The following is a 9,229-nucleotide window of genomic DNA, read 5'->3' as shown; positions in this document are numbered from 1 at the left end:
GCGGAACTTGTTAATAATATTTTAAACAACACGTTGTAAGCGAACTTTATTGGCTTTTGAGTCACGGAACGAATGTTTTGTATTCTCTACCAAAATTAACCTTTCGGTTGCGTCGTCTGGTGGACTTGATGGTCAAAAACTGCGCTGTAGGTTGGTTACGTGGGCCGTGGATTTTTAAAACAGGGAACGTCCAAGCTTGAGACGTGGCTACAGTGAACTAGAATACTTGGGAAGTGAAAAAAGCGGCCGCTCCCAGTGAGGCACTTAGTGCCAACGCCGCGCGGTGGCGCTCGCGTGCCCCGCCCGAGCGCTTTTTCGCCTCGGGAAGCAGCGGGTAGGCGTGCGCCTGGGCAGTCTCCGAGGAGCTAGTTATTTTTTCGTGTAAAATGGTAGAGAATGCTTTTAATGTACCAGGAGTTTTACTGGAAAGGTAGCTACATCGTGTATTTAGTGTTTGCTTATTTTTTCATCACATCTGGCCAACTGAGCAGACCGTGCATGCCGTGCTTTAGCAATTGAAGCTAGCGTGCGGATTCTTTTTCTTCGTTCTTTGATTATTTTTTATCGTGTTCTGTCAACTAAGGAATGAGCGGCGTGCTTTAGACTGGCCAGCGTACTTCAATGTTCCTGCTTTTTTCTTCATGTTTTGCTGATTTTTCTATGAACGTTCTGCATACCGAGCAAACAGCGTCGTGCATAACGCAAACGTTGTTGTCTTTTTCCAAATTTTACCCACGCAGCACACATGACAGATGTCTTAAAACTTCAGTCAAGTCAACAAAAAGCGTGATTCACGACAGTATCCACGGCCGCAATTCTCAGAAAAGCACCAAGCCACACAGCGCGATAATTTTAAAACTGCAGATTTTTTGCTTGCACACTGGACAACTATAAACATAAAATATTTACATATTATTGACACTTAATTATTTACCTCCACATCACAGATAATTAAAACCAAGACCCAAGAACATTTAAAAAAGTGTGGTTTTGTTCCTGCTATAGGCTCCTCTTGCAATTTGGCGCACCAACATCATGTGCGGTGGCTAGCTGATTTCGATTTCCTATAAGGATCATGTGCAACGACTCAACAGCGGGGAGACAATGTCATTGTGTCATCTGTTTTCGCTTTCCGTACTGTTTGCCAGCAGCGGCAGCGCACTGAGCAACTGACCGAGATTACCGTCTAATTTACTGCAGTTACATCGTCCGGTACCCGATCGTCCAAGCTTGCTTCTCGAGGTGCTGCTTCATCGCCGGATGCCCTGATTGCTGCAACGGTCTACCTTGCTCGTGGCGCCTTCGGAGACTGCGCAGCTCTACCCGCGGCTGCGTTTCCGGCGACATCACCACTGGGCGGCGCCGGTATCGTCGAGCAACGCTATAAAGAACCGGCACTGTCGACGGGGTGCCATTGGCAGGGGCGTCAGCGCACTAAGCAACTAACCAAGATTACCGTCTAATTTACTGCAAGTTGGTTTTCGTGCTATTTGCGATTCTTTCGTTCCTCATTTGCTGTCGCTGCTGCCGATGTTCGCATTTTGAGCTTGTCCAAGTGTCTTCTAACTGTGTCCAAAATGCCAACGAACGCTGAACTAGCAAAGAGAGTAGAAGAACTCTAGGAGAAGCTGAAAACTGTGGCTTTGGTGGCATCGGTGTTCGAAAGGATTTTGTTAAAGCTGCATGATTCTGGTTTCGATGCGGTGCAAATGAAGAAAGAAGTAGGGGATCTTGTTGCTAGCGCAAAATTCATGAAAAACTTGTTGAGGAACTAAGGCAAGACAACGCTGCCCTGACGTTAGAAAACAAATCACTGAAGTCTGAGAACCGCATGATGTCTAAGAAAATAGCCGAAATGGAACAATATGCACGGCTCAACAACGTCGCGATCAGAGGTGTCCCGTGTACCCAAGGGGAGGACTGTATCGCGATCTTGCAAACGGTGGGCGAAAAGATCGGATGCCCGGTGTCACCAATTGACCTCGACGTCGTTCACCGTGATCCTACAGCGAAGGAATGCAACAAAAACCTTCTTGTGCGATTCTGTTCAAGAGATAAGAAGTCGGAATTCATCAGCAAGGCCCGAAAAGCGGAACTCTGCCTGAGCAACATCAACATAACGCAGCCGTCTGACAGTCCCGTGTTTATAAATAAAAATTTTACCCCTGCGAACAAGGCTCTCTTTTGAAGGTGAACATTTTGACACACTTTTGTCTGGTTGGGAAATTACTGAACTGAGATTTAATTATGCTCCAACCAATACATAGACAAAAACCCGACGTTTCGAAGCCCGCTCGGCTTCTTCTTCAGGGGTGACTGGGGCCACGCTGCAGCTGCGTTTTATAGTCTTTCACTTCTGTTGGCCTCGCACAAAGCCCCTCGCTGCGGCACGTAATCGGCGTGTGTACACCGAAGAGAGAGTGCCAAGCGAGCGATTAACGTTCCCAGAGGGTGCGTTGGATGTGCCACGATTCAAGGAAAAGCCGCTTCCGCCAGTTGGTTTCCCTTTCGAGGATCGCTGTTCCGGAGAAGTCAATTTTGTGGTCGGCCACTTCGCAGTGTTCGGCGACTGCGCTGCGTTCTCTATTCTGTTTCTGTACGTCATTCTTTTGTTGCCTAATCCTCTCTGGTAGGTTTTTGGTTTCACCGATGTACGAGGCGTTGCACTCAGCGCACGGAATGCGGTAAACGACCCCGGGTGCTTTCTCTATTGTCGGCCGGTCTTTGGGGCGGGAGATTAGGCGGCCTATTGTTGTCGAAGGCTTGTGGGCGATACGCAATCCTACACCTCTAAAAATGTCGGCCAGGGCCTCGCTCGTTCCTGGGATATCCGGAACCGGCACGCGTTTCAGGAGTCAGAGGATAGATGTCCTTGGAGAGTTTGTCACCCTGTTCTGCTCTTCGCGGCGGGTTACGGGGTGAATGAACCTTTTCGGGTAGCCGTTTTTCTGGAGGTCCGCAAATACACGGCTTACTTCTTTTTTACGTTCTGGTTTGGACGAGCAAATTGCATCAGCTCTGTTAATTAAAGAGGACACAGCAGAGGCTTTGTGATTAGCGGGGTGGGCCGAATTAAAATGAAGGTAGCGGCCGGTGTGCGTCGGCTTCCTGTGAACGGAGAACACCAGGCTCTGGCCTGCTCTTGTCACTTGGGCGTCCCGAAAGGGGATGGAGCCGTATCGTTCACATTCAACCGTGAACTGGATGGCGGGGTGAGCGGAATTTAGGCGTTTTTCCAGGCTGTCAACTGCGGAGGTCTTCACTATACCGAAACAGTCGTGTACATACCGAAGAAAAAGTTTAGGTTGCGGCAGGAAGGAGCTCAAAGCCGTCCCTTCCACGTGTTCCATCGTCAAGTTGGCCATTGGTACAGAGATGGTGGCCCCCATTGCGGTTACGGTTTCTTGATTGAAGATTTGCCCATTGTGCGAAAAATATGTGCTGGCCAAGCAGACCTCCAGTAGGCGGTAAATCTCGTCAGCAGTGAGCGGCGTCTTTTCTTTTAGGGTTGCGTCATTTTCGACGGCAGTTCGGGCCGCGGATACAGCCAAAGGTACAGGAACACTTGTGAACAATGACACGACGTCAAACGAGACCAGGCTCTCATCTTCGTCAATGCACACCTGTGACGCAAGTTGCACAAAGTGGCTGGAGTTGCGTACATGAGTCGACGTTTTCCCGGCGAGGGGGTGAGGATGCGGTGCAGAAAATTTGAAAGGTCTCGGCACGGGGATGATCTGAAGTCCACGATCGGGCGAAGGGGGACGCCAGGTTTGTAGATCTTCGGTAATCCATAGAAACTAGGTGCGGAGCCGTTTCGGCAGATCAAACGAAGGTATAGTACTTTTTGTTCCGGGTGGTTCTTAAACATCACCGCGAGTAACTTGTTCAGCTGCGTTTGCGTTTGGTTTATAGGATCCCTCTTTCACTTCGTATGCGCGTTTCCATCCAAGAGAACCGCAAAGAGCAGAACAGGGTTACAAACTCTCCAAAGACATCAACCCTCGGACCCCTGAAACGCGTGCCAGTTCCGTATATCCCAGGAAAAAGCGAGGCCTTGGCCCGAATTTTCAGAGATGTAGGAGTGCGTATTGCCCACAAGCCTTCCACAACAATAGGCCGCCTAATCCGACAATAGAGAAAGCACAAGGGGTCGTTTACCACATTCCGTGCGCTGAGTGCAACGCCTCGCACATCGGTGAAACCAAAAACCTACCGGAGAGGATTAGGCAACACAAGAACGACGTACGGAAACAGAAAAGAGAACGCAGCGCAGTCGCCGAACACTGCGAAGTGGCCGACCACAAAATTGACTTCTCCGGAACGGCGATCCTCGAAAGGGAAACCAACCGGCGGAAGCGGCTTTTCCTTGAATCGTGGCACATCCAACGCACCCCTGGGAACGTTAATCGCTCGCTTGGCACTCTCCCTTCGGTGTACACACACGGATTACGTGCCGCAGCGAGGGGCTTCGTGCGAGGCCAACAAAAGTAAAAGACTATAAACGCAGCTGCAGCGTGGCCCCAGTCACCCCTGAAGAAGAAGCCGAGCGGGCTTCGAAACATCGGGTTTTTGTCGCTGTATTGGTTGGAGCATAATTAAATCTCAGTTAAGGCTGTCTTTTCTAAGGCTCTGGTTCTAAAGAAAAGGAAAAATTGGATGTTTTTGTGGACAGCAAACTGCCAAATCAAAGCTCGCAAGACCACCGACAGTAAAGTATACACGATACGCGATGAGGCTGATCTGGCTAAAATAAACCAACCGGCTTCCATTGTACATAATGCGCATGCGCCAGCCATGTCTTCCTCGTCGTGACGTCTGTCACTTGCGCAACTAAACTCGTTTTTAGGACATAACTCCCGCGCTTTCATTCATTTTAATGCCAGAAGCCTTCGAAAACATTTTGATGAATTCCATAATCTTCTTTCCACTTTTACGAAACCTTTCTCAGTAATTGCAATTACAGAAACTTGGTTATCTGAAGACGATAGAAATTTGTTTTGTTTTCCTTCCTACACCCCATATTACAGTCGCAGGTTATCTAGCAATTGTGGTGCGCAGCCATACACGTATCATCCAACGGTTCCTGCAAACGAAGGTTTGATCTTGAATTAAACACGCTTCACTGTGAATCCGTCTGGCTTGAATTGAAAACATACTTTTCTTAATCTAGATAACAAAAGATTCATATTAGGCTTATTTACCGCTCACAACCTTTTCCAGTTCCTGAATTTTGCACAAACTTGCAACGCTCCCTAAATGTTATTGATTTGATTGATTGTGGAGTTTAACGCGCCGACGCAACGCAGGCGATGAGGCGCGCCGTAGTGGAGGGCTCCGGATTAATTTTGACCACCTGGGGATCTTTATCGTGCCCTGAAATCTCGTACACACGGGCGTTTTTACTTTTCGCCTCCATCAGAAAAGCGGCCGCCGCGGCCGGGAATCGAACCCGCGACCTCGTGCTCAGCAGCGCAATGCCTTAGCCACTGAGCCACCGCGGCGGGTCCTAAATGTTATTTCCCTTGAAAATAAAAATGCTATTTTAATGGGTAACACCAACATTAATTTACTAGACAATTTGTCCTCTAACTCGAAGAACTATCTAGCTGCACTAAATAGCTGCGGGTATGAATGTTTAATCAGTCTTCCAACTAGACCAACCAGCAATAGCAATGGGTCTTTCATTGATCATGCATTTTCAAATCTACTCACGGCACCAGACGCTGGAGTGCTAGATATTAATATTACCGATCACTATCCCATATTTATGAGTTTCAATTCCGTTTCAAAACGTAATTCACCTTCCTTTATTCGGCATACATTGGACAAAACGGAAATTTATCGATGCCGTTGCTAACACTAACTGGTCTGAACTTTATCTTAACACCAACGCACAAGAAACTTTCACCCTTATTTCATCTTTGCTCCTATCGCATGTTCAATCCTGTACAGATAAACAAAAATGCAAAAAAATAATAGCATCACCAGCAAACCCATGGCTGATGAGCGGATTGCTAACAGACATGCGCAAACGTGACAACCTCTACAAAAAAACTAAAAGGCAACCGTTTAACACGAACTTGCTTGCTCGCTACAAAAAAATTGCAACCTAATAAACACGCATCTAAAAGAAGCTAAAAGGAAGTATTATGAGCAAAAAATAACTGAGGCCGGAAATTGTACGACAAAAAAAAATGGGAAATCAATAATTCCTTTTTGAATAGAAACCCATATTCGGATAAAATAACTACAGTTGTTCACAATGATGTCATTTACAGTAACCCAACTGACATCGCTGATCAGTTTGCAAGGTTCTTCTTTAACGCCGAATCCACCCTACCTCCATTAAATGACGTGGTCTTAGATCGCCTACCCCATTCGTTCTTTCTCTTTCCCACGACTCCAGATAACCAATACCATGGCAGCGGCTTCGGCAGCGAAGTGGTGTCGGGAGCTCGAGCGACCGCTCCTAAGCGCTCTCTAAAAATACCGCTCAAGGCACGAACGAAGTTACTTGAGCGGTAAAGGATCTTGTAATGTGGGTGAACACGGTACTATAAAACATCATCCGCACTGCTAGTGAAAGCGCCCATTCAATATCTGCTGGGGTGGTAAGCCTATACATCCCCGGCGGAGCCAGCCGGCTGTCTCGAGCGCTTCGAAACCGCCGTCATGATGCGCCCGCCTCCCCACTGGCGCAAGGAGCCAGGCTCCTCCCACTGCCACGCGCGAGGCGCGTCAAAATATAGCCAAGGCGGATGCTGCCGTGGGCGTAAAATCGTCGACGCGGGCGTCGAAAAAACGCACGCGCAGCGCCGACGCGCGCGAATCGCCTGAAAAAACGCTCCATGCGGTTCGGCCTTTACCACGGTGGCGAATATTTGATAGGCGCTTTCCCTAGCCGCGCGGTTGATGCTTTGTAGTGTAGTTTTCGGACACATTAGCAGCTCCCTTACTGTATAAGCAACTTCATTTGTTCCTTAAGTGGCATCTTAAAGAGCGGTCGGTCGAGCTACCCGCCCTACTTCGCGGCCGTTGACGACGCCGTGTTGCCGCCGCTTACCGCGCCGCGCGCAGCATGCGGGTGGTATTCGCGGTGGCGTCAGCGCGCCTGTGGCGTGCGCGGCGCGTTTTCGTGAGAAGAAAACGCTCCATGCGTGTTACGTGAGGAACTAACAGATGGCGCGACGCCGTCAAGCCAAGAGCCTAGACGGCGGGACCCAACCTACGGTGTATGAAAGCCGCCTGCGGGAACAGCCCCCAACACGAGGCCCCACGAGTTTAATTCCTCTCTACCTCCCAGCGGCGGAGCGCCGGGAACCTTGAGCAGACGACGGCATCGACTTCCGCCCGCTCCCTGTCCGCCACTTCAGTTTCTCTTATGTGCTGCAGCCATGTAGTCGCTTTTATACGCTTTTTTTTGCTACTTTATATTAAATCCAGTTAACCCCATATAACCGAAGTCTGGTGTTCTGTGTCAGAACCCACAACGAAACATGGTGTCAGAGTTGTGAACCAGCTGTATGGCAAGCGAGGAAATGGGTAAGCTTCTAGCACCACCGAAATTTTACTCGGAGGGCAACGCAGCGGAACAATGGCGCGTCTTCAAGCAAGCCTTCGCGCTGTACCTGAAAGCAACGGACACGGCCAGCGCCTCGGCAGAACGGCAAGTAGCTCTACTTTTGACCGTCGGAGGACCAGAATTGCTTGATGTATACAACACTTTGGACTTAGGTGTACCTTCCCCTGCAAGACCGCAACCAGAATTTGACTTCGCTTATGTTATTAACGTTCTCGACACACACTTCCTACCGAAGCACAACGAACTCTATTCGCGCTACGTTTTCCGTTCCCGCGTGCAGCAGACAGAGGAACAATTCGACAGTTTCCTGACGGACTTGAAATTGAAAGCGCGCGAATGCAGATTTGGGACCCAAAGAAACAGCTTGATCCGCGACCACATCGCATGTGGAGTACATGACGGAAAAGAGCGTGCGGACATACTCAAGCTCGAGGACCCAACTCCAGAGAAAGTTGTCAAGGTGTGTCTTGCTCATGAAGCAACAAACTTCCAACTGAAAACATTCAAAGAGGGAGCGACGAGCGATATTCAAGTGCATGCAGTGAAAAAGAATACCCATCAAGCAACTGGCAATGGCAGGCAGAACACCACTAAAGCAAGAAACCCACAGAAGCCTACTGTGTAGAAATGCAAGTATTGCGGCGGCAGCCATGAACGCAAAAAAGAAGCCTGCCCTGCATGGAAGCAAGTATGAAGCAAATGCAGAAAGCAGAACCATTTTGCGGCCGTATGGAAAAGTCGCAAAGTATGTAGCTGAGTTAGAGATAGAAAATGGTGAAGAAGATAATATTCTTGCCGTCGACAGCAAGAAAACGAGCGCAGTCTACACTTCACTGGAAGTTAACGGAAAACAAGTGACCTTCCAAATAGACGAAGGAGCAGCTGTCGAAGTCATCACGAGCAGGCATGTCGCACGAGAGCAACTGAAACCATGCGCAACAACTCTACGTACATGGAATGGCGGCACGGTTAAGGCAATAGAAAAAGCGAAACTCGAAACGACAGAAAAAAATTTTACCAAGCACAAGGTGAAATTTGTAGTTGTTAAGGAAGACCTCACACAGCTGATTGGCAGAGACAGCAGAGAAGATGGGCCTCATAACAATAGACTACAACCTTGTGGCCGGGATCGATGAAGTTTCAGGAGGAAACTTCGCACGTCACATTGTGGAGAAATACCCAGATGTTTTTGGAGACTCTCCAGGAACACTTCCGGGAAACGTTCACTTGGTGACCAAGGCCGAAGCATGTCCCAAAACGATAACAAGCTGCAGAGTTCCTGTGAGCATACAACCGCAATTGAACACAGCCTTGATGAACCTGGAGCAGAGGGAAGTAATCAAGAAAGTTTCGGAACCAACACAATGGGTGAGCAGAATGGTCATGGCAACAAAGAAGAACGGCAGAGTGAGGATTTGCATCGGCCCACAGGCATTGAATGAGGCTCTGGAAAGAGAACGTCACTCACTGCCAATTCTTGACGATGTGCTACCTGAACTGACAACGACAAATGTTTTCTCAAAACTTGACTTGCGAGAGGGCTTTTGGCAATGTTCACTCGATGAAGAATAAAGCTTCATGACAACCTTTCAAACACCTCAAGGACGTTATCGATGGCTTCGCCTGCCCTTTGGACTTGCTGTG

The sequence above is a fragment of the Haemaphysalis longicornis genome, unplaced genomic scaffold, assembly GCF_048455015.1.
Source record: "Haemaphysalis longicornis isolate Haplotype H1 unplaced genomic scaffold, Haemaphysalis longicornis Haplotype H1 scaffold_1, whole genome shotgun sequence".
Taxonomy (NCBI): Eukaryota; Metazoa; Arthropoda; class Arachnida; order Ixodida; family Ixodidae; genus Haemaphysalis; species Haemaphysalis longicornis.
The sequence above is the reverse complement of the archived record's forward strand: the minus strand, read 5'-3'. Positions refer to the sequence as shown.